The sequence below is a fragment of the Ovis canadensis genome, chromosome 7 (assembly GCF_042477335.2).
Source record: "Ovis canadensis isolate MfBH-ARS-UI-01 breed Bighorn chromosome 7, ARS-UI_OviCan_v2, whole genome shotgun sequence".
NCBI lineage: Eukaryota > Metazoa > Chordata > Mammalia > Artiodactyla > Bovidae > Ovis > Ovis canadensis.
The window spans coordinates 54,290,929-54,316,798 of NC_091251.1; the positions used below are offsets into that span (position 1 = coordinate 54,290,929).

A 25,870-nucleotide genomic window follows, 5' to 3' on the forward strand; every position below is an offset into this window, starting at 1 on the left:
TTTGTCTTACATATTGTGGTGCTCCTATGTTGGGTGCACATATATTTATAATTGTTATATCTCTTCTTGGATTGATCCTTTGATCATTATGTAGTGTCCTTCTTTGTCTCTTTCACAGCCTTTGTTTTAAAGTCTATTTTATCTGATATGAGTATTGCTACTCCTGCTTTCTTTTGGTCTCTATTTGTGTGGAATATTTTTTTCCAGCCCTTCACTTTTAGTCTGTATGTGTCCCTTGTTTCGAGGTGGGTCTCTTGTAGACAACATATATAGAGGTCTTGTTTTTGTATTCATTCAGCCAGTCTTTGTCTTCTGGTTGAGGCATTCAATCCACTTACATTTAAGGTAATTATTGATAAGTATGATCCCATTGCCATTTGGGTTTATTGTTTTGGGTTCAAGCTTATACACCCTTTTTGTGTTTCCTGTCTAGAGAAGATCCTTTAGCATTTGTTGGAGAGCTGGTTTGGTGGTGCTGAATTCTCTCAGCTTTTGCTTGTCTGTAAAGCTTTTGATTTCTCCTTCATATTTGAATGAGATCCTTGCTGGGTACAGTAATCTGGGCTGTAGGTCATTTTCTTTCATCACTTTAAGTATGTCCTGCCATTCCCTCCTGGCCTGAAGAGTTTCTATTGAAAGATCAGCTGTTATCCTTATGGGAATCCCTTTGTGTGTTATTTGTTGTTTTTCCCTTGCTGCTTTTAATATTTGTTCTTTGTGTTTGATCTTTGTTAATTTGATTAATATGTGTCTTGGGGTGTTTTGCCTTGGGTTTATCTTATTTGGGACTCTCTGGGTTTCTTGGACTTGGGTGATTATTTCCTTCCCCATTTTAGGGAAGTTTTCAACTATTATCTCCTCAAGAATTTTCTCATGGTCTTTCCTTTTGTCTTCTTCTTCTGGGACTCCTATGATTCAAATGTTGGGGTGTTTAACATTGTCCCAGAGGTTTCTGACATTGTCCTCATTTCTTTTAATTCGTTTTTCTTTTTTCCTCTCTGATTCATTTATTTCTACCATTCTATCTTCTACCTCACTAATCCTATCTTCTGCCTCTGTTATTCTACTATTTGTTCCTTCCAGAGTGCTGAAACTCCAGTACTTTGGCCACCTCATGAGAAGAGTTGACTCATTGGAAAAGACTCTGATGCTGGGAGGGATTGGGGGCGGGAGGAGAAGGGGATGACAGAGGATGAGATGGCTGGATGGCATCACCGACTCGATGGATGTGAGTCTGAGTGAACTCCGGGAGTTGGTGATGGACAGGGAGGCCTGGCGTGCTGCGATTCATGGGATTGCAAAGAGTCAGACATGACTGAGTGACTGAACTTAACTGAACTGATTGCATTATTCATTACATATTGATTCTTTTTTATTTCTTCTAGGTCCTTGTTAAACCTTTCTTGCATCTTCTCAATCCTTGTCTCCAGGCTATTTATCTGTGATTCCATTTTGATTTCAAGATTTTGGATCATTTTCACTATCATTATTTGGAATTCTTTATCAGGTAGATTCCCTATCTCTTCCTCTTTTGTTTGGTTTAGTGGGCATTTATCCTGTTCCTTTATTTACTGGGTATTCCTCTGTCTCTTCCTCTTGTTTATATTGTTGTGTTTGGGGTGGCCTTTCTGTATTCTGGCAGTTTGTGGAATTCTCTTTATTGTGGAGTTTCCTCACTGTCGGTGGGGTTATATAGGTGGCTTGTCAAGGTTTCCTAGTTAGGGAAGCTTGTGTCGGTGTTCTGGTGGGTGGAGCTGGATTTCTTCTCTCTGGAGTGCAATGAAGTCCAGTAATGAGTAATGAGATGTCAATGGGTTTTATATTGAAGCTCAGGGCTGTGTTCCTGTGTTGCTGGAGAATTTGTGTGGTATGTCTTGCTCTGGAACTTGTTGGCCCTTGGGTGGTGCTTGGTTTCAGTGTAGGTATGGAGGCGTTTGATGAGCTCCTATCGATTAATGTTCCCTGGAGTCAGGAATTCTCTGGTATTCTCAGGATTTTGACTTAAGCCTCCTGCTTCTGGTTTTCAGTCTTATTTTTACAGTAGTCTCAAGACTTCTCCATCTATACAGCACCATTGATAAAACATCTCCTTTCGAGGACAATGGGCTGCTTTTCTGGGTGCCTGATGTCCTCTGCCAGCATTCAGAAGTTGTTTTGTGGAATTTACTCAGTGTTCAAGTGTTCTTTGGATGAATTTGTGGGAGAGAAAGTGGTCTCCTTGTCCTATTCCTCTGCCATCTTAGGACCACCTTCCTAAAATCAGTTTTGAAATGATCCAAAAGGATACATGTATCCCAGTGTTCATTGCAGCACCATTTATAATGGCCAAGACATGGAAGCAACCTTAATGTCCATCAACAGAGGAATGGATAAAGAAGATGTTGTGTATATATATATACTCAATGGAATATTACTCAGCCATTAATAAGAATGAAATATTGACATATGCAGGAACATGGATGGATAAAGAGATTGTCATACTGAGTGAAGTAAGTCAGAAAAAGAGAAGTATCGTATGACATCCCTTAGTGCTGAATATAAAATGAAATGATACAAATGAACTTCTTTACAAAACAGGAACAGACTCTCAGACTGAGAGAATGAATTTATGGTTGCAGGGTAGGGGGAAGAATTGAGGCAAGGGATAGCTAGTAGTTAGGAAGTATGGGACTGACATGTTCAAATTGCTATATTTAAAATGGTTAACCAACAAGGATCTATTGAATAGCACAGGGAATTCTACTCAATGTTATGTGGCAGCCTGGATGGGAGGAAAGTTTGGGGGAGAATGGAGAATGTATCCATTCATGTATATGTGTGACTGAGCCCCTTGCTATCCACCTGAAACTATCACTACTTTGTTCATTGGCTATTCTCCAAATTAAAATAAAAAGTAAAGAAAAAAATTGGTTTTGAATATCTCTAGGATGGTCACAGTGTTAAGCCAGTTTTGGGTCATTCACAGGTTGGTGTGAAACAGCTCAACAGGAGATGGAAAGTAGAGTAGAGCAGTGAGATGAGGGAAACCTAGGTCTGAGTAGATCTTCCTCCCAGGGGGGTCTCAGCAGCAAAAGGGAAAAGAATTGTCTGGTTTCTTAGGTAGGGAATGAGGAATTGGGGTGTACAAAAGAAGAGATGGAAGACACTAAAGGCAAACTTTCTATTTCTTAGTTCTGTTTAAGACACTTTCTAATGGGTGGATCCTAGGTCCCCAGCTACTTAGATGGACTAAATTCTTATTGAAAACCCAGGATAATGAACTGATAAACACACTGTTACTTCTGTAGCTGGTCAGTAAACCTGCACCCCTGAGTTACATATCTCTCAAAATGGAAAAACTATTAACAGTGGGATGTCCAAACTATAGTATGGGAGGAGGGAACCTCCAAGCTTATGTGAAAGGAGTGACTTAGTGATTTAGGAGGAACCATAGATCCAGTTTTGAATGACAATGGATCACGCTGTTGGGACTTCCCTGGAAGTCTAGTGGGTAAGACTCCTTGCTTCCACTGCAGGTGGTGTGGGTTAGATTCCTGTTCAGAGAATTAAGATCCTGCATGCCCTGTGGCACAGCCAAACAAAACCAATGAGTCACATTGTCAGAGTCTTTTTCACTTCTCTTCCAGTCTTTCTAGAAAGTATTTGGTGTTAGCATGTCTTTAACATTTGCTAATCTGCATTTTTAACAGAAAGCAGCTCCAGAGTCTACACCTTCTTCAGGTTTTAACATCTAACTGGAATTTAATAATATTGTCTTCCATTTATGGTAAGTGATACTTTATCATTTAGCTCTCACATAAACTTTGCTTTTTAAATTTTAAGTTAAAGTGAATTTACTTAAAGAAAAATTATTACTTGGGTGGCACACGGGTTGACCAAAAAGTATACAAATGTAACTGAAGTTTGGGAAACACAGAGTTTATGGTCTCCTGGGTCCCTTTGAAATCTAACATCTGCTCATTTTGTGCTGGTCTAGGACACCAAGGCCCAGAGAGGTGAAGTTACTTAACCAAGAAGATTACTATCTTTGAAAACATTTCCTTCAGTTTCTCCTGACTAGAAACACCCAAAACTGTAGTTCCCTGAGAAAGTATCAGACTTAAGGTCCTCACGTTTGTTCATACTTCTCTTGGCAATGATGACCCCTGTAATTCCTGTTTCTCAGCTGCGGCTTCCCCACGGCTACTCTGATGAAATGGCCCTTGAGAATAGCTCAACAATCCATGCACACCTCATAAGACAAATATAAGTTATACCCACTGTCAGAAAAGAACATGAGCAAGTGCGTCTGAATCTTCAGAGAAGCAGATGCTAAGACAGGATTCAACATGCAAGGATTCTGTTAGGGCAAATACTCCTGGGGAAGAAAATGGGGAGGGAACCAAGTCAGCCTGAGAAAGAGTGTCAGGCTGTGATGTGAATCTGACTCCCAGTGAAGGAGAGAGGGAGGGATCCACGAGAGGGAGCATCCCAGACTGCCCTCAGTTCCAGGAAGATCCAGCAAGGCCACTGGCAATTCTGGAGCCAAAGTCAACTGTTGGGAGTCCCCATGCTCTCTTGTTAGGTGAGCTCCCCAGGGAGGCGTGACACCTGCACAAGCCTAGCAAGGATATCTGCAGCCCTTGATCAGTTGTGTTCTCTGCAGTTGGAAGTCTGGGAGGCCCATTCTTGTGACTACCAGCAAGATATCAGATAACAAACATAGGTTAACAGCCACTATATTCCAAAGTAGGGCTTACCGTGTTGGCATCCCACTTTCATCAAATATACAGCTAGCATTTTCCAAAAGCTTTGGTTAGGCTCTTAATGCACATTCCTTCATTGAAACCTCTTACCAGCTCTGTGGGCAAGTTTTATTTTTCGTTTCATTTTATAGATGAAGAAACTGTGGCTCAGAGAAGTTAGGTAGTTTGCTCAAGATCACTTAACAGGTAAGAGGCTGAAGAGGTTTTCATATATTTGTGTTGTGTTTTCCTTCTTCCAAAACGGGTTTGGGATCGGTTGAGTAAACCTGAATTCTCACTGCACCTTAGCTGACCTAGTTATCCTGTCCCTTTAGGTTGTTTTGTACTGTTCTCAGGCCTTTGACCTACTTCTAATCAGTTCTGAAATCCAGGGAAATGCCAGAAGTCCAAAGTGGCCCACAAAGGGGCATTGGCACAGCAGAGATGCTCAGTGTAGAAGATGAGCTGAGCTTTGTACCCAGTGAATGAATTTAAGTACATTTCACTTGGTATATTTAATGTGTGAATCTGTCAACCAAGATTACTGTCTAGGCTCTGTTGTTTTAAATATTTAGTAAGACGATTGAGAGCCTGGATTTATTATGCTACTGAGTGCCGTCTGGATCTGGGGATAGCACGCTGAATGCATTGCATCTCTGTAATTGGCTGTAACTGAGACCATTCATTTGTTACTTGAATATATTTGGCTTGTTTTGGAAGTAATTGAGTGTTCCTGGCACTTTCAGATCCTGTTATATCTGATTTGCTCATTAATACGGTACTTTGGTTTGTTAGGCGTGGTCTGGTGGGAGTTTCTGAAAAGCAGGAAATATTTAACAACTCATTTCTCCCTATGTCTCATTCAGTGGATGGTTTTAGTATGCCTGTTATAGAATATGCTGGAGAATTGCTTAGTGCCTCAATTTCAACTTCTGCAAAGTGAGGTTAATGCTCTCTGTTCTCCTCACTCCCCAAGGCAGCTAAACTCAAAAAAGATCTGAGTAGAGAAGTGTTCATAGAGACACTTTTCACAATAGCCATAGGGAAAGTGAAGTCGCTCAGTCGTGTCCGACTCGTTGCGACCCCATGGACTGTAGCCTACCAGGCTCCTCTGTCCATGGGATTTTCCAGGCAAGAATACTGGAGTGCGTTGCCATTTCCTTCTCCAGGAGATCTTCCTGACCCAGGGATCAAACCCGAGTCTCCAGCATTGTATGCAGACGCTTTACCATCTGAGCCATCAGGGAAGGCTCAATCTTTACCATCTGAGCCACTTTAGGAAGACCCACCAGAGAAGAGTTAGGAAATGTTAAAAGCAAAAGATATCAACTTTGGGGTTGGGATTATATTTTGAAATCTTAGCCAGCATTTCCCTTTTCTCCTGGTGTTTTACTTTTCCCCATCTCCCTTGAGGAGCCATGCTAGCTTGCGCTCATTGCTGATGAAGGATGTAACCCCTCTGGTTTGTTGCTGCTTGGATTGGCTCAGACAGTAAAGAATCTGCCTGCAATGCAGGAGACCTGGGTTCCATTCCCAGGTCAGGAAGATCCCCTGGAGAAGGGAATGGCTACCCACTCCAGTATTCTTGCCTGGAGAATTCCATGGACAGAGGACCCTGGCGGGATACAGTCCATGGGGTCTCAAAAAATCGGACATGACTGAGAGACTAACACTTTCACCTAGGTTAACATGTGCGAGACACATTGAATGAGAGCCAAGAGTCTGGGAAGACTCACAAGAGGGAGAAGATAGCACAGTGGGTGTGAGGGCAGCAGAGATGTCACACTCTTAGCGCAAGGAGCTGGGAGGGAGCCTGCTTCCTCGGGGAGGCAGCAGGAATGCCAGGCAGCAGCCTGCGATGTTCTCAGCTTCTTTGGAAGATCCAGGGGAGGAAGCAGCTGCTTGAAGTCTTTCAGAAGTCAGGGCTTAGACATGGTCAAAGACTCCCCACCCCCAGGGAGGCATGAAGCAGCCTGTGGGTGAAGACCGGATGAGAAGGCTGACTCAGAAAACACCCAGGGGAAGACTTGTCAAGGCTTGGGTTTCCCACCTCCCACCACCACTGGTGCTTGGAGTGAATGGGCCAGTGAAAGTGAGGTCAGTTTCCCTTTCCTGGAGGATGAGAGTTCAAATTAGAAATTTAAATTATATGTAAAAAATAAAGCTGCATTTTGTACACACCTGAGTTTATGCACTGTTTGTATATGCTTTTCCATCTAGTATTATTACTAATGCAACAAGACTCGTGTTTCAGAAAAAGCTTTCATCTTGTTATGGGAATGAATGAGAAGATGAGTTCTGGGAAAGTTTTGCAAGGAGATATGAGCCAATCCTGACTGAGGAAGGGAAGTAAGAAGTGTGCTAAGCCTAGGGTTTCAGTAGATAATCAGCACGCAACATGTACTAGAGACAGCCTCTCTGCCACCTTGTCTCAGGGCCTTCATCGTGCTGACCTGAGTGGGTCCACATTTTGACTTATATATGCATAATAGATTTATTGCAGGGATTACCTATAAAACATATAGCTGCTATGCAAATATTACTGTTTTTTTTAAGACTTTTGTTTCCTTAAGGAGTAAACTGAAGGAATCACAAACAGCAAGTTCTCAAATGCAAACACTTTAACTTCCCTGAGCTATTAATTATCCACATTTAAAACTCTAACCAATAGGATGCTTGGATATTTATCAGCTTAAAACACATTTTTTTTCAAGTCTGGAGCCCAGGAGTCTGGATGATGTATTGAAAGTTGATCCCATGCACAAGTTCTGGGCTTTTCTTTTTTGGATTTCTTGTTGTCTTAGATGGACTGAGTTCATCTGATGCAGTTTTGCATAGCATACCCTATCTCTGTTTTTCAAATTCAATATTTTAATTTATTGATTTATTTTAAAAATATTTAAGCATTTACTATGTGTCTAGCCTTGTACTGGGCATTTGGTAAAATCAGTGAACCAAACAGATGACAAAGTAGCTAGACACCTTGTTTCCCATTCCCTGGTTTCCTGGGAGCTGACTCCTCTTCATCTGCCTCCCCTCTCCCATTTCTACTTAAGTAGAAGTCCATATACTTATTGTGGGAGTGGTTTTTTATAACAGTGACTATAGGACTCCCCTTTGGTCATGTTCTTGGTGAAAGAAGGAACTGGAAGTAAGGACCAACTTGGAAAGTCAACAAATCAAACACTTAATGAACACCTACTGTGTACGTCCACAGTATACTATGTTCACTGTTAATGGTCTGAAGAATACAGGCCATGATCTCTGCCTTACCAAGAACTTTTAAACTATGTTAAGGCACCACACTCACAGGAAAATACAAGGCAGAGTATGCTAAAGGAAAAAATAAGCCCAACTTTAAGTGCTAAGTTTATAGGGAGGAAAGAGCATCTTGTATTTGTTTTGAAGCTACATGACAACAGCTGTTTTTCTTTCTTCTTGGAAGTGCTATTTCCTCTTCTACCCTCTTGAATGATAGTATATTAGTCATTGAATCACAGTACATTTCCAGTTTAAGATGAAAACGTTAAACTCCACCCATAATTTTTATGATACACCATCTATTATATTTTTGAGATTTAAGTGTGAGAATTGCAGAGACGAGCTTATACCAGCAGGTGGAGGAATTTGCTATTTGAACTCATCTCAGGACATCAAGTGGTTCAGCAAAGGATGTGACTGCAATTTAAATTATTGCTTTATTTCTCTTTCTTTGTTTCAGATGTTTATGCACCAAAACACTCTGAACAAATTACCTATATTCTAATGAAAAAGGATGTATGTATTTTTATAACAAATTACTTTACTGTACAGCAGAAATTAACACAACATTGTAAATCAACTATGCTTGAATAAAATAAAGGAAAAACGTCAAACCCAAATTACTTGTACTCTGAAGAAGATGAATTAAAATTGGTTATTTTCGTCACTCTATCCAGAGCACAAAGTAGATTGCACTTTCTCCATTTCAAAGTCTTAGATGTTAATATATATTGACATCTAAAGAAATAATTTCGACTTCCCAGGTGGCTCAGTGGGTAAAGAATCTGCCTGCAGTGCAGGAGATGCAGGTTCAATCCTTGGGTCAGGAAGATCCCTTGGAGGAGGACATGGCAACCCAGTCCAGTATTCTTGCCTGGAGAATCCCAAGGACAAAGGAGCCTGGTGGGGTACAGTCCATGGGGTTGCTAAGAGTCGGACACGATTGAATTGACAGCACACACACAAAAAGAAATAGTTTATTCTTATAGAGAACATTGGAGAACTCTTTTTAAACAAACATACCACCTTAACATTCTTATGCTAGATGTAGAACACACTCAGAGTTGGATGTACTGGTGCCTTGGGCTCCCATGTGAGTCAAGCGTCTGAGTTTGCAGGTATCAGAGTAGAAGTATCTCTATACTGGTTTATCTGAGGTCTATCGTAGGTTTTCAGGCCTGTCTGAGCACATCAGTGAACTGATGAGACAGGGCTGAGTAAAATCAATACACCTGGGGGAGCTGGAATCATCCGGGGAAGAAGTCATGCCCTGCCTGTTGCTGGGGCAAGGGCATGTCCAGCAAGCTGCGAGAGTCTTGGTGGAGGCTGAGAAGCTTCCTGGGCAAGAGTTCACCCTAAGGGTAGAAGGAATCTGCTGATTAGCTTGTGCCAGCAAGAAAAGCCCTAGTTGTCAGAGGAGAGCAGTAAGTCTGATGGGGATTGTACTAGTTTCTTGATAACATGGTCTGAGTGTTTAGAAGCATGATTCCCATGAGTAGATAGAAGGCTGTTGGTAAAAACGGAAATAATTTTCTCAGCTTTTAAAAAAGTTCTCAGATTTAAGAAATACGATCTTACCTTCTCACCTGAACAGGTGACTCAGTTTCTTGTGCTTCACTCCTGCACAGCTTGCCTTCCCAGGTTGCTCAGCAGTAAAGAATCTGCCTGGCAATGCAGGAGTTGCAGGATACATGGGTCCAATCCCTGGGTTGAGAAGATGCCCTGGAGTAGGAAATGACATCCCACTCCAGTATTCTTGCCTGGAAAATCCCATGGACAGAGGAGCCTGGCTAGCTACAGTCCATGGAGTCGCAAAGAGCTGGACGGGACTGAGCAACTGAGCACAGCAAAGCAGCTTGCCCAGCTTGCCGGACCCAGTAGGGGAGGGTCTAGGGGAAGTGCTTTGTTCAGAGGGGAGAGGCATTGCCCGCAGGACTGACAGTGCAGGGAGACACCTTCTGGAGACTCTCTGAAATACAGGGCTTGGTGTGCAGGGGTGGAGGTTTGGTCCTGAAAATGGGAGCAGGAAAAAGTGACATTTGTATTGCAGTTAATGAGATTCCTCTGACTCAAAGGCTCATAAGATCTGGAGAAATAAACATTACATATATACTGTTGGCCAGGTTCTTAGAGTTATTGAACATTTACTGAAACAACCATAATAACTATGTCTGTCTTTTCTGTATAAGCTCTTTGTAAAATCCTCCATTTGGGTCATATGTTTATAGCAGTTAAACAGACTTACAGACAGGTGTATAAATCTTAAGTATTTACCACAGTGAATTTTTACAGTTTAATAACGTGCAAATTCTGCTAAGACAGATGCAGAATATTAGAAGCAGCTCTGAAGCCTCTCTTGTGCCCCTTCTTGTCTCCTTTTCGAAAAGCTACCCTGATTTCCAATATTGTAAAAAACTTTTGCCTGTTTTAAGCTTTGTATAAATGCAATTAATTAAACATTTATTTTGCCTACCTTTTTTCTTTTACTCAACATTATGTCTGTAAGTCTTATGTTCTTACCAAACTTTGTAGGTTTTCTTTGTTGTATAGCGTTTCATTATATGAAAGTAGCGCAGTTTTATCCATTTAAAAATTTACTCATTTTTAAATTATTTCACTGTTGGTGGATATTTGAGTTGTATCCAGTTTTGATTATTATGAACAAAGCTGCCATAAAGATATTGGTACATGTTTTACTGCACACATGTCCTCCTTACTATTTCTGTTGGGAATATAATTGCTAAATCTGATCTATAGATTTAATGACTTTTATTCTTCCCAATGTGGAAAATGTGGTTTAGCTATACATGTTCGGTTCTCTTGCTGTAAAGGGATTGAAGTGATGAAGAAAGTGAATTTGACTATGAAGCTATTAATATTACTGGAAAAAGTTGGCATTACTTAGAATAGCCAGGTACTGACAAATTGGGTACTTAATGTTGAATCCTTATTCGTTATCATAAGCTGTGATAAGCGGTAAGAGTGTACACTGTTGTACTGCTCATGTCAAATTGAAAAACATTTAGGATAGTTTTCCACTGCTACCTAGAATATGTTTTTTTAAAAAATATTTTTATTTTAATTGGAGGCTAATTACTTTACAATATTGTTTAAGATTCCTCCTCCTGGAAGCTAATTTTTAATATTAACCTTAGGAAGATATGCTTGGAAAGTAATTTTCAAAAATTGTTTCCATTCATCAGTAGAGATGGCTAAAAGTTAATTGCAACGCTATAGTTTGTAGCCTTTGCTACTGGAAGCTGAGAAACATCAGTTGATTTTCAGAGTTTTTAGTTTTAGTTTATCAGTTGACAAATCTTGATTTAAGTATTGACCATTGTGTTTCCTGAATTTATCTATGAAGACTGAATGGAAGGGAATAACACCAAGTTTAGGTCCCAAGAAAAAAATGCTCTGTGATGTGGGCCTTATCCAGAATCCTATGGCCAAAAATATCCCCGGGGTCAAAGTTATCCAGTGGATCTTGGCCCTTCTCTGTAGACTCTAATCTACAGGACCAACACTCAGATTTGCTGGAAACTAACATTTATTTCTACTTGGCTTTTAATTATAAAAAAAGTATGTGTTTATTCTAGGAAACTTGGAAAGCATATAAAAATATAACAAAACTCTCATGTAATAGCAGTATCCTTTGTTAATACATTTCAGAATATTTTCTTTCTGGTTTTAAATTACCAGATTATTTTTTCACATAACTCATTTATTCAACACATGTTTTTGAGAGCTTCTTATGTACTGATGGCAAGACTGTATACAACCAGAGATCCAGCAATCTCTTACAGGGTTTCCAAGACTTGAACTTACCCAGCAGAATCTGGAAGATCAGAGGTGGTGAGGGCCAGGGAGAGGGACCTCTGGGAGAGACAGTGCAGAAAGTCGTTGCCATAGCAGCCCTGAGACATCTGTTGCTAGAAAGGTCTGCTTACAATATTGGCTCTTGTCTAGCATCTGGGAAGTTGGCTTTCAGGAGTTTTCCCACCATTCCCTAATGATAAGGATGGTTCACTGTGTCTAGACTGTGCAAATACCATGGTCATGCTGAAGACCTGCTTATCTTCTGGGACTCTGGGATTTTGACATGTGAATGGCTGAGAGTTCCTACATGACTGGCCTCCACTAAAAACCTCGGATGGTGAGACCAGTGAGCTTCCCTGGTAGACACTCTGCACGTATTGCCAGGTGTTATTGTTGGAAGAATTAAGTACATCCTATGTGACTCCACGGGAGAGGACTTTGGAAAGCTTCTTCCTGGTTTCTTCCAGACTTTGCCCCATGCACCCTATTCCTTTTACTGATTTTGTTTTGTGTCCTTTCATTAATAAACGGTACCTGTGAGTATAACTACTCATCAGTCCTGAGATTCCTTCTAGCAAATTACTGAACATGAAGCTGTCTTGGGGGACACCTCATATGGTGATCCCTCCTTGGGAGATTAAATTACCTGGTGAATCATTACCTCTACTTTTTTTTTTTTTAATTAATTCTACTTTTAAGGGCTTCCCTGGTGGCCCAGTTGGTAAAGAATCCGCCTGCAGTGCAGGAGACCAGGGTTTGATCTCTGGGTCAGGAAGATCCTCTGGAGCAGGAAATAGCAACCTGCTCCTGTATTCTTGCCTGGAAATCCCATAAACAGAGGAGCCTGGTGGGCTACAGTCCATGGGGTCACAAAGAGTTGGTCACAACTGAGCAACTAAACCATCACCTCTACTTTTATGCTGGCCTTTAGGGTAGAGCTGGGAATACAACTCCTTGAGGGAGTCTCCTTAAATGCGATGCCATAAGAATGGAGATGTGGTCAAGGGAAAAATGTCCCAGGAGGGTTGAGGAGGCTGCTCCTGAGGAATAGCCACTTACTCAATCCACACTCTCCCCTGTCCCGAACAATTCTATTACAGAGAAACAGTCTCACTGGTGTGAAAAAAATTGCAACTGAAACCATTCAGTGTAATTTGGGGGGGCTCTGAAGAGCTCCCATACCATAGTCCTTTATGTATCAGTGCAGAGAATAATTCATGGAGAGCAAAGTGGTAGATGAGAAGTGATTTATTAGAATAGGACGCTTATGAGGCTTACAAGTGGGTGGGCGAGAAGAGCTGAGCCCTGAGAACTTACTTGGCTACAGTTTTACAATCAAAGGAAAAGTGGGGATGCCAGGAAGAACTTATTTGTCTTTTCTGAGTAGACGTGTTTTATCATCAGCTCCTCCTCCAAGTTGGGCAGGGAAGTTTTCTTGTCCCTATGTAGTCAAACTAGGTTCACCAATTATTGTGTCTTATGTGTGAAGAGAGCATAGCCTAGGGATCATTAACTTACTGAGTTCACCGGGCAGCTTTTGGGCCTCATGCCACCATTGTTTTATTGTTTTGGGGCACGTCTCATGTTTCTGGTGTATGGTTTTGTTGCTAAGGAATCCTGCTTAGTTTTGTGGTTAAGCAAACCTATGTTTTTGAGTAATCATTAACTTACAGGGGTCGCCCATATTTTTTCTACTTATAATCTCCTAGTGGGATTAGCTATTTAATCACCTATGTATTATCCCTTTACTCTGTCCCTATGACAACTACCAATAGAGTTCAATATACCCTCAACACAAATATAGCCAAATGCTTAAGGAAAGCCAACAGCCTGACAGGTATGCATTCAATAGACAGAACTGACACACAATTGGTTCAGTTCAGTTGCTCGGTTGTGTCTGACTCTGTGACCCCATGGACTGCAGCACACCAGGCTTGTCTGTCCTTCACTATCTCCCAGAGTTTGCTCAAACTCATGTCCATTGAGTTGGTGATGCCATCCAAGCATCTCATCCTCTGTCATCCCCTTCTCCTCCTGCCTTCTATCTTTCCCAGCATCAGGGTCTTTTCCAATGAGTTGGCTCTTCTCATCAGGTAGCCAAAGTATTGGAGTTTCAGCTTCAGCATCAGTCCTTCCAGTGAATATTCAGGGTTGATTTCCTTTAGAATTGACTGGTTTGCAAAAATAGGAAGTCAAGAGATACCAGGAGTAACATGTAAGTCTGGCCTTGTAGTACAAAATGAAGCAGGGCAAAGGCTAACAGTTTCGCCAAGCTAACACACTAGTCATAGCAAACACCCTTTTCCAATGACACTCAATCAGAAGAGAGTTAATATAGGAAACAGAGGAAAACTTAAAATTAAGTACAAATACGTAATACAATTTAGAAAATTTTATTTATAGAGTTCTCCTTACTGAGTGCACTATATTCATTGGGAGAAACACTGCATGTGTTAACTGGGCATTGGCTTTATTCAGTCATCCCTGGGCATTCTGGTTTACTCTCCCATCTCCAGATCACTTCTCTCAAGCACTGAGGTACTTCTCACTTAAAGTTGGCACTGGTTTGTAGAAGTTAGGGAAGCTTCTCTAAAGACTTGGCAAGGAGGGTGGTAATAGAAGAGAATTAACTCACAACACAGGAAATACCTTGAAATCAGATATTACACATCAGAGCCCATTGGACAAACACTGTCAGAGGGAATTCCTTACTGACTCTTTCTTTCCTTAGGTCCTATTCTGCTTCTAAATTCCTGGAGACCAACCTTTTCAATTAGAGTGTTTTTTATCCACCACCCCCCCCCCCCCCATCTCCTCTTTCTCTTCTGACTCCCTCTGCCACAAGTTCAATCCCATGGTTGCCAGGAGAAAAAAGAAGTCCTTTAAAATGAAACAAACAACCCCCTATCCCCAAATCTTATCTGCACAAAGATGAAACCCTCACATTACTGCACAAAGCAATTTAGCTCCATACTCTTGCAGTCATCTTTGCTGGGCTGAGGCTTTCATTTCATATAATCAGAGGCCCCTTTAAAGCATTTTAACAAAAAATGGGGGAGAAAGGAAGAAAAACAGCTATTTTCATCTAAAGCAGTTGTTTACAGTGTTAAACAAAACTTGAGACTTGAAAATTCTTTAAATCTATTTTAATTTTATTGGAGTATAGTTGCTTTACAATGTTGTGTTAGTTTTTGCTATACAGGAGAATGAATCAGCTGTATGTTTATATATCCCCTCTTTTTTAGATTTGCTTCCCATTTAGGTCACCACAGAACATTGAGTAGAGTTTCTTTTGCAATACATTAGGTTCTCACTAGTTATCTATTTTATGCGTGTGTGTGTGTTAGGTCGTGTCCGACTCTTTGGCAACCTTATGGACTATAGCCCACCAGGCTCTTTGTCCACGGAATTTTCCAGGCAAGAATACTGTGGCAGGTTGCCATTTCCTACTCCAGGGGATCTTCCCAACCCAGGGATCAAGCCTGCGTCTGTTGCCTTAGTAGGCAGATTCTTTACCACTGGGCCACTTGGGAAGCCTTGTCTATTTAATACATAATATCAATAGTGTATATATGTCAATCCCAATCTCCCAATTCATCCCACCCTGCCCCTATTCCCATCCCGCCCTTTTTCTCCTTTGGTATCAATGTTTGTTCTCCATGTCTGTGTCTGTGTATCTGTTTTGCAAATAAGATCACCTGTACCATTTTTCTAGATCTTTAAGTCTATTTTTGAGGATCCATGCCATACACATAACTTTGAAATGGAAGGTTTAATTTGTTACTCCAAATTCCAGTGGAACAACTTGCATGCAAGGGAGGAAGTTGAGCAGCCCTTGGAGGAGGTAATGTGTAGATTAATGCTTCTTTGTTATTTGTTAAGTAAAGCAGAATGGTTAGGAGTGAATGCCCCAGAGCTAACACATAGGGGGTTCAACTCCCAGCTCTGTCACCACCAGCTATGTGACCTTGGGCAAATTACACAAACTTTGTCAGGAAGATCCCCTGGAGAAGGGAATGGCAACCCACTCTAGTATTCTTGCCTGAAGAATCCCATGGACAGAGGAGCCTGGGAGGCTACAGTCCATGGGGTTGCAAAGAGTCAGACATTGCTGAGCGACTAACACTTTGCATGCTTGTGTGTGCATGCTAAGTTGGTTCTGACTCTTTGCGATCTTATGGACTGTAGACTGCCAGGCTCCTTTGTCCATGGGCTTCTCCGGGCATGAATACAAGAGTGGGTTGCATGCCCTCCTCTAAGGGATCTTCCCGACCCAGGGACTGAACCTGCGTCTCCTACATCTCCTGCATTGGCAGGTTTCTTTACCACTAGCGCCACCTGGGACGTCCTGTGTAGATTGGCATGAACTATAATATATTCAAGTTACATAAATCTTTTAAAAAAGTTATTTAAAGCTGAAACCTAATTGTATGTTGAGCATTCTCCATGGCAAGGATCAACAGAGCTTAATCAAGAAGAATCCTAAAGAGGTGCTGTATTAGGCACACAACGTATTTTCTAATTCACAATAGTCCTTATAATAACCCTATGGTATAGGCATTATTATCTTCAGTTTATGACAAACTTACGCTGCTGCTAAGTCGCTTCAGTCGTGTCCGACTCTGTGCAACCCCAGAGATGGCAGTCCACCAGGCTCCCCCAGTCCCTGGGAATCTCCAGGCAAGAACACTGGAGTGGGTTGCCATTTCCTTCTCCAATGCATGAAAGTGAAAAATGAAAGTGAAGTCCCTCAGTCGTGTCCGACTCTTTGAGACCCCATGGACTGCAGCCCACCAGGCTCCTCCATCCATGGGATTTTCCAGGCAAGAGTACTGGAGTGGGTTGTGCTGATTGAGACTAATTAGCTTATCTGAGCTCATATTAAATAAGTAGTTGCTCTGGGTTGAGAAACCGGTTTTTGTGACTCTATAGCCCATGTTGAGACAGATTTTCAGATCAGCAAGGCCCAAAGAATAATTTTAAAAAAATCAACAGTGTGGCTCTTTATGCCATGAGAAAAAAATTCCCAGCTCTGTTTTGAGTAGCTTAGAGGCAGCAATTTCTGTATTCATTGCTTGGAAATTTTTATTAGGTAAAATTGGCTGTGGCTCCAGTTTCGACTGAGTTATGGAAGTTCTGTTGTTTTCTGAGCTAAATAAACTTGTGAGTGTTTAGTATCCTGAGCTATAAAGTCAATACTGAAGATAACATCCCCCTTCACTGTTTGTTTTCTGCTCGGATTAGAAATGAGCTTCCTTGCTTTCTACCATTTCTCAAAGTCTTGCTTTTATAAACACACAGACACACACACACACACACACACCAAAACAACTACCTGCCCCCCACCACATCCCAGAAATTAAATGCACAGACATAGGCAGTATTCATTAATCCAAATACGACATAAATATAACCTACCCTTTTGCTTTTCTTGTTGGCTGCACCCATCCCCACCTTTCTGCAAACAGCACTCAGCTTGGATTTAGTGGTTGGGGTCCTAGTCATGGCATCAGTCAAGAGGCAGACACTGGAACAAAGTCAAATCAGACACTGCCTTTCTGGAATCAAATCTCAGCAGAGACTAAAATAGGAAATGTTGAGGAGTGTTTCTGCAGTCTTGGGGCTTGGAGGCCATTGCTGATCAGGTCCTGCCCCAAAGCTTTTACCCCTGGCTCCCTCCCCCACCCACATGCTCTACTTGTTCAAACCTCACTTCCTCAGAGAGGTCAGTGGTGACTATCCCAAACCTTCTATCTCCACTAGCCTGTTCAATTTTTGGTATAGTGTTTACTGTTTAAAATTATCTTGAGCTTTATTTACTTATTATTTGCTTTTCTCTGTTAGAGTATCAGTTCTAATAAGGTTGAGACCTTGACTATTTCATTTGCTAGTATCTCTAGTTATTATAACAGTGTTTATAGGACTTAATAGGTGCTCATTAAATACTTATTGAATGTGTTGCATGGGGTACACCTTCTGTGCAGAAATCACAGTGGCCTATAACCAAATGGTTAAGTGCATGAGACTTGGAGTTAGACCATCTGGGTTCAAATCCTGGCCTGCTGTGTGGCCTTGGGCAAGTTACTTAACCCCTTTGTGCATCAATGTCTCATTTCTAAAACGGTGAAAATAAAATTATGTAAGTAAAACGAAGATTAAGCAAGATGATTCACTTACAGCCTTTGGGCATTGCATGGAAAATTATAAGATTCAGTACATAGCTACTATATTATTAGAGTATTTCTCAGTTGTAAGAAGCTTTTGTTGTAGATTGTAAAATTCACCACTGACTTAATATTAGTTCTTTTGGAGAAAACCAAAACCAAATACAACATTAAAAAAATCTAATTTATGACAGCACATATTTATATTCAGAAATACATGAATACTTTCTTTTTCAGAATGACAGTCACAGTTGGGGTCTAAAGTGGCTCTCACTCTCTCTCAAGTATGGCCCTTGGCCATACATGTATGTGTAAGAGTCAGGTCACCCTTGCTGATGATCTAGACCTTGTCAGCATCTTTGTGATGCTGCAGAATTATTTATTTGTTTTTAAATTATTTATTTATGTATTGACTGTGCTGGGTCTTTGCTGCTGCTTGCAGGCTTTCCCTAACTGCTGCCAGCAGGAGCTACTCTTGTGGTGTGCAGGCTTCTCATTGCAGCGGCTCCTCTTACTGCAGAGCACAGGCCCCAGGGCACGTGGGCTTCAGTGGTTGCAGCACTTGGGCTCAGTAGTTGTGGCTCATGGACTTAGCTGTTCCGCAGCATGAGGGATCTTCCGTGACCCCTGCATTGGCAGGCAGACTCATCCACTGAACACCAGGGAAGTCCTGCAGAATTATTGAAACACATATCAAAGAATACTGTGGGTTCTGTGGGATTTTATTTGTTTGCATTTCCCTCTTGGTTATTTTGTTTGTATTGTCAGTAATTGAATTACACATAACTAAAGAGTTTTTGGAAAGTAGCTGGAAGCTTGTGACATATTTGGACATCTGAATGGTAGTTCTTAGCACATCAACTGGTCCTAACAATTGAAAATCTGTGATTTGGTCTCAGAACTTTGGCAATTTTTATTGCTTTTAATCACATTATCCAGTGTGCAATTGTTATATATTTTCTTTTCTATGTTACCTTGTAGGGGAATCTTTTAAAAGATGTTTCAAGTAACAGTTATGATGGAAATTTAAATCTACCAGTTATCAATGCAAATAACTCCACAGAAGTAACAGACTGATGAGCTGATAGACTCTCACCCACACATCTTATTAATTTTCCAAGTGAAAGTGAAAGTCGCTCAGTCATGTCCGACTCTTTGTGACCCCATATTCACTATACAGACTATACAGTCCGTGGAATTCTCCAGGCCAAAATACTGGAGTGGGTAGCCTTTCCCTTCTCAAGGGGATCTTCCCAGTCCAGGAATCAAACCAGGGTCTCCTGCATTGCAGGCAGATTCTTTACTAACTGAGCTATCAGGGAATACGTCCAGGCAATAAAAACTGTCTCTGAGTACATGCCACCCACTCTTTCCTTTCCTGCATTCTCAACCTTGGCGGCATGTTAGAATCACCTGGGGAACTTAAAAAAAAGCCCACATTCTCAGGCTGCGGGCTTCCCAGGTGGCGTTAGTGGTAAGGAACCTACCTGCCAATGCAGGACATGGGAGAGAGGTGGATTTGATCCCTGGGTCAGGAAGATCCCCTGGAGGAGGGCATGCCAATCCACTCCAGTATTCTTGCCTGGAGAATCCTATGGACAGAGAGCCTGGCGGGCTATAGTCCATGGGGTTGCAAAGAGTCAGACGCAACTGAAATGACTCAGCATGAATGCACGCACTCAGGCTGCATCTCTAACCAGGTAAATTAGTAGCCTGTTAGCAGTATTTTTACAGTCCTCGGGATGATGTCAATGTGCGGTGAAAATTGAGAATCACCCCTTTACCAGTGGCTAGTGAGTTTCTTTTGACACATGTAAGCTGTATCTTCACTGAAGAGATGTTAATGTGTGGAAAACAAAATAACCCTTGCATCTGAGGAATAAGAAAATAGAATATTATTATTATTGTTGTTATTATTAGTCTAGCCCTGAGAAGATTCAGACCATGAAAAATATATTGAGTCAGACCCACTTGGAAGGTTCTATGTTCTTCTGTTATCCTTTATTGTATCTTTGAAAGTTCCTACTAGGAATGTGCCCCAGTGGTTGAATTTCCTCTAGTAACTGCCAAAGACTTGAGAAGGGGATTGAGGGTGAAGCCTAACACCTGAGACATCTAAAGAAAAAGAAAAACCCCTGTGAATTGCATCTGACTCTCCTCGTTGCTGAGTGTGCCCTGCATCCTGTTCTCTCTTGTTCCCATTAGACCCCTGAGGTGGCATTCTGACTGCCCCTGAACTAGCCCTCAGAGCTTCATCTGATCCACTGGGATTCTGTCTCCCCAAGCAATGAAGGGCAGACACTCAGGTTCTCTTAACATCAAGGAAAAGTGTACCCTCAACTTGGATGAAGGACAATTAACTTACACACAGCGCACATAACTATACTAATGTTTTGATTCTTGGTCCTAGTTGAAATCTTGAAGACATGGAATTTAATAGTCCAGCATGGAGTTCTGGCTGATCCTAAGAAGTTTTTAAGATGAACCGATTTCCTTGTTTTAAAAGAGTCCCATTAAAAAAAACTGAATTATCGTTGATTTACAACATTGTGCTAATTTCTCCTACACAGCAAAGAGACTCAGTTATACACATATATACATTCTTTTCCATGATGGTTTATCCCACGAGACTGGATACAGTTTCCTGTTTTATACAGTAAGACCTTGTTCTTTATTCATTCTAAATGTAATAGTTTGCATCTGCTAACCTCAGGCTCCCAGTCCACCTCTCCCCCTCCCCTTTTCCCCCTTGGCAGCCATGATTCTGTTCATGTAAGATGGACCGATTTCTTTCTGATACTTTTTTTTCCCTGCAGGCATAGCAGGTCTAAGTGCTTAGCAGATAGTTTGCCTATTCAGCAAAGCTCATGTATTGTTAACTATGAAACCAACCTCCTGAGAAGCTGCAATTAACCTTCACCTACTTATCATTTTAAGCTTGGCAAATGATAAGATTGGAGGCTTATTTCTTTACATCTGACAGTCACACTTCCCACAGGCAATTAGCAAAATATATTGAGTGGAGTGGTCTTCTCACAGATCACATGTAGAAATCAGCCTTTACAGAAAGAACATTTAGGATCCTCATTTACTTCAGATGATTTTCTCATTAGAAACAACTATTAGGTTGAAAACACAGTCCAGAGTACAGAGTAGTTCACATTTAATACCTCAATCTTTCCTTAAAAGGAGTTTGTTAAATGGCAGCATAACAATAAATCAATACATTCCATAAATCTATATCACTAAAAGTGGGTTTAGACAGGATAAAAATGGTCCCAGTTAATTAAAGAAGAAAACAGATGGCTAAGGTATATGGGTAGGGATAACACAGGAGGGTTTAAAATGTAAAATACTGGTTGGAGAGGAGGTTTAGAAAATTGATAAACCTATTGTATAAACTTGCTTGCTCCTTGAAACAAAAGCTATGACAAACTTAGACAGCATATTAAAAAGTAAAGACATCAAAAGTCCATATAGTCAAAGCAATGGCTTTTCCAGTAGTCATGTATGGATGTGAAAGCTGGACCATAAAGAAGGTTGAGCACTGAAGAATTGATGCCTTCAAATTATGGTGCTGGGGAAGACTCTTGAGCGTCCCTTGGACTGAAAGAAAGTTAAACCAGTCAATCCTAAAGGAAATCAATTCTGAATATTTATTGTGAGGACTGATGCTGAAGTTGAAACTCTAACACTTTGGCCACTTGATGCAAAGAGCTGACTCATGGGAAAAGACCCTGATGCTGGTAAAGACTGAAGGCAAAAGGAGAAGAGGGCAACAGAGGATGAGATGGTTAGATAGCATCGCCAATGCAATGGACATGAATTTGAGCAAACTCTGGGAGATAGTGAAGGGCAGGGAAGCCTGCCACGCTGCAGTCCATGGGGTCCCAAAGAGTTGGACAACCACAACAACATTGCATAAACTAATTTACAGCGATTTAAGCCTCCCTGAGAAAGATCAGATGAATATTTGCTTTTTGTTCTGGTCTATTAAAGTTTTAACTATTTAATGTTTAACCCCTTAATATCTGAGCTGTGATATGATTTAAAATATAGTTCCCAAATGGCTAACCTATTTTCAAATAATATTTTCAACATTTTGGAGTAATTTTCACTTCCTCCTTTGTAATTCTTTGTTCAACATTCATTGAAGTCTGAGTTATCCTGTAGCTGATTAAGTCAAACTATATACCATTTTGATTATTGTGGCTTTGAAAGAGATTTCAATGGTGTCATATAGGTGAACTTTTTCTCAGAATTTCCTTGCTTATCTTCTTCCATTAATTTTTTTTTACTTAATTTATTTTAATCAGAGGATAATTATTTTACAATACTGTGGTGGTTTTTGTCATACATCAACATGAATCAGCCATGGGTGCACATGTGCTCCCCCATCCTGAACCCCACTCCATCCCTCTGGGTGGTTCCAGAGCACTGCTTTTGAGTGCCTTGCTTCATGCATCGAACTTGCACTGGTCATCTATTTTACATAACTTCCAGTAATTTTTGCAGTAGAATTTGACAAAGGCATTTTTACACACTGTCTCCCAAGAAGATGATAAGAATCGCTGTTGACACTCAGAATCTTACGGAAGGGACAGAACTGACATCATCACAGAACATGTGACACTTACATAGAAAAGTGTTCTTCATAACACTCGACGTGAAAAGACCTTCATAACATTCAACAGGGGACACACACAGTTTGGAGTGTTTTACATTAAATTTTTGCTTTCACTCTCAAAACAATGTTTCTATTTCCACTTTAGAGACATGGAAACTGCGGGTGAGTTTTCAGTTTGCTCCAGGGCACACAGCTGGCACCCCTTGGAACCAGGCCCAAGGGCCAGAATTCAGACAGTAACTGCCAGATGCTGTGCTTTCAGTCACTATGCCTGGCTACTCTCAGGCTGTCTGACAGTGCAGAGGGTAGAAGTAACTTAATAATTATATTTAACATGTCTTTCATCTCTACTGCACATAGCACTTTTACGTAGCTTGCCTTGTTTGTGCTCCTTTCTTGGTTCAGAACATATAGACCCATAGCTGGACATGTTGTTTGTTTATCTGGCCGTCCTTGGTCTTAGTTGTGGCGTGCAGGATCTTTAGTTGCAGCATGTAAACTCTTAGCTGTGGCACGTGGGATCTAGTTCCCTGATCAGAGACCAAACCCTTCCCACTTACGGAATCTTAGCCACTGGACCACCAGGGAAGTCCCTGGACATATTGTTCTTATTGGAGAATTTAAGCCAGGGTGGAGAACAACTCACTGGTTTATATCTTCATGAAGTCTCTCTCATCATGGTGGTTTCTTTAGCTTTATGGTTTCCTTCATCATGCACATTAAAAATTGTGGCCATATATCAAAAGGCAGTTTGTAAGTTGTTAATAGGTAATTGAAGTTAAACATTATTCAGCCATGCTTGTTAATGAAATTCTAATTTATCCTCATTACTTAGAGAATTTTATAAAAAAATGTTGGCAGGGGGGAAAGGGCAAGAACACCAAAACATTAACCCTTTTAGATTTCACCGTAAATGCTTATTTCTACCTGGTGGGAGAAGGACAAAAGCGATGTGGGCAAGATTCATACCCACCGGGGTATGTGAGAGCTATTTTGAGTTGTTTCCGTAGCGGCAGCCAGGTTTTCCACTCTCACCAGCTCTGTGGTCAGGAAGGGAGCTGGTTAAAGTCCACGGTAGGAGGTCAAGAGCAACATGTACAGGCAAGCTTCACCACATAGCAAGGGGAAGCAAACCAAAGCCCTTTCCCTGACTAAGGGAATATGGGAAGAGGAAGAAAAAGTCAGGCCAGGAGTTTGGCTTCTCAGGCCTCGATGACCCTCCGCTTCTGCCGTGGGCTTTATTTCAGAGGACAGGTTTGGGGAGATAGGAACCTAGACTGTTAGGTAGTGAGGGAGGCTGTAAGGAGAGTCCTGGACATGTCCAACATGGCCTCTCACCCCTCTAGAGTGTACGACTCAGTGATTTTTAATATGTTTATAAGGCTGTGCAACCATTACCACTATCTAATTCTGTGGTATCTGATTCTGTACCTGTAGCTTTTCTTAGCACATCTGTAGCAGAACAGAGCTATTAGTTCAAAGGACCAGGCTGATGTTTCTGCATGTGTAATTAGCAACGTCCAGTGTTCACTCTGTTTTGATACTCCAAATTCTGTGTGTATCCAAAAAGCTGGTTCTTCAGAAAGACACGATTAAGGTAGCCTCAATTATGTGTGATGTAGCATGTCAGACCCCAGGTTCCCTAACCACCAGTCTCAGTGGAAGTAGCTGGCTCATATATTTGAAGAATATATGCAGATATCTTCAGCATATTCATATAAATTATAAGGTAGTGTGATCTAAGCACTTCTTTAATTACTATAGTTTCTTTGATTCATAATCAGAAATTCTGACTCCGTAGAAAGCCCTTCTTTCTCGTCAGTGAGTTAAGTAGATGCGCAAAAGATAAGCACACACATAGAGACAGAAAAAGAGGATCTCATTTCCAGAAAATAGGGTGATTTCTTGCAAATCACTTAATCACTCCTATGAGGAAATAGGCAGGGGATCAGAAGTTCTATTAACCTTAGCACCAGGGAAAAATTAAAACATGGCTAAAGCATCCCAGTAGTTAGAGGAGAGAAAGGCAGAAAACCAGAAGATAGGGCCAAGGAACAAGAACAAAGTAACAGGGTAGAGAGTGAGGAAAGAAGAGAGCAGAAACCTGGATGGATACAGAGCAGAAGCTCCAACAACTGTCAGAGGTTACATTCAGAGATTATAATCTGGACCGAATTGTTATGGAACCAGGTTCATCTTGCCTGAAGCACAGTGAACCAAAATGCTGAGGCTTTTAGCAAAGCAAACAGGGAAACAAATCTTAAACCCGTCTTCCAACCGAAGGCAAGGGGCTTGGGATATTTAGGGCATAAGGAAGGAGGTTGGGCTGGGGCATAGGGCTTGAGGGGCACAGGGAGGGGCATGTGGGGGGTATGGGGCACATGGAGGGGTGTGCCCGGGAAAGGTGATAGCCAAAAGGTGTCATAATGGTTATTCTGCCCAGCTGTAACTAATTACAGCCCTCTGATCTGGAGAGGCCCGTGGGAGCCCTAGGGAAAGGTGATTGCAAAAAGGTGTGATAACGGTCATTCTGCCCAGGTGTAACTAATTACAGCCCTCTGTTGTCAAAAGGTCACCAAGGGGGACACCTGCCTGCACATGCCCAGTTGAGGGGTCGGTCGGTGGTCCCATCCAGTCTTAATAAACTCAGCTCCAACTCAACACAGCTGATGCCAAGTTCCTGGAAAACAACTGCCACAAACATCTTGCAGTTTAGGCTGCTTACTGCTTGGAAGATTTGCAAGTCTTAGAACAGCAATCTAGATTGGTAAAGGCAGGTGAAATGGATTTAAGCCATGCTTTCAATATGTTTTTAGATGATGTTTTTCTTTTAATATAAACCCAAGGCAGTTCATTTTAAAAGGCTAATAAGGGAGATGAACAATGTTGTAATTGTTTAAAAACAATCGTATTGCTCAGCCACTCTAAGAAATGGTGAAGGAACCAAGTTAGAAAAAGTCAGTGACACTCTATCTTGCAGGACAAGTTTGCGGCTCTTCTAGGAGCAAGTTTGTTAAAGTTAAGTCCCCAGTGATGGGAGGCATACCCTTAATGGCATCAACTGTTAATATTTTATATGAAGCTAAGACTGAGGAGGTCAGTACTGCCAGGAGACAATGCCAGGCTCCTGAGGAGACGGGAGGAAGTACATATGCTTTCCCCAGTCCTGGGGGACCTTCCAATGACACCTTGCTGAAGAAATATTGCTCTGACAAAGGTAAACTGTCGTCCCAAATAGGCCAAAAACTATGATATTCTAAAGAGACATAAAATGTTCT

At 41.3% G+C, this 25,870-nt stretch overlaps 1 long non-coding RNA gene across 1 annotated transcript; it reads left to right on the top strand.

The window, feature by feature from the left end:
• The first annotated feature begins 3,698 nt into the window (after positions 1–3,698).
• Positions 3,699–8,605, top strand: LOC138443571 (uncharacterized). The gene is made up of 4 exons (XR_011258208.1): positions 3,699–3,766; positions 3,977–3,995; positions 4,877–4,931; positions 8,446–8,605. It is a non-coding gene; the product is annotated as an uncharacterized lncRNA (long non-coding RNA).
• The last annotated feature ends 17,265 nt before the right edge of the window (positions 8,606–25,870 follow it).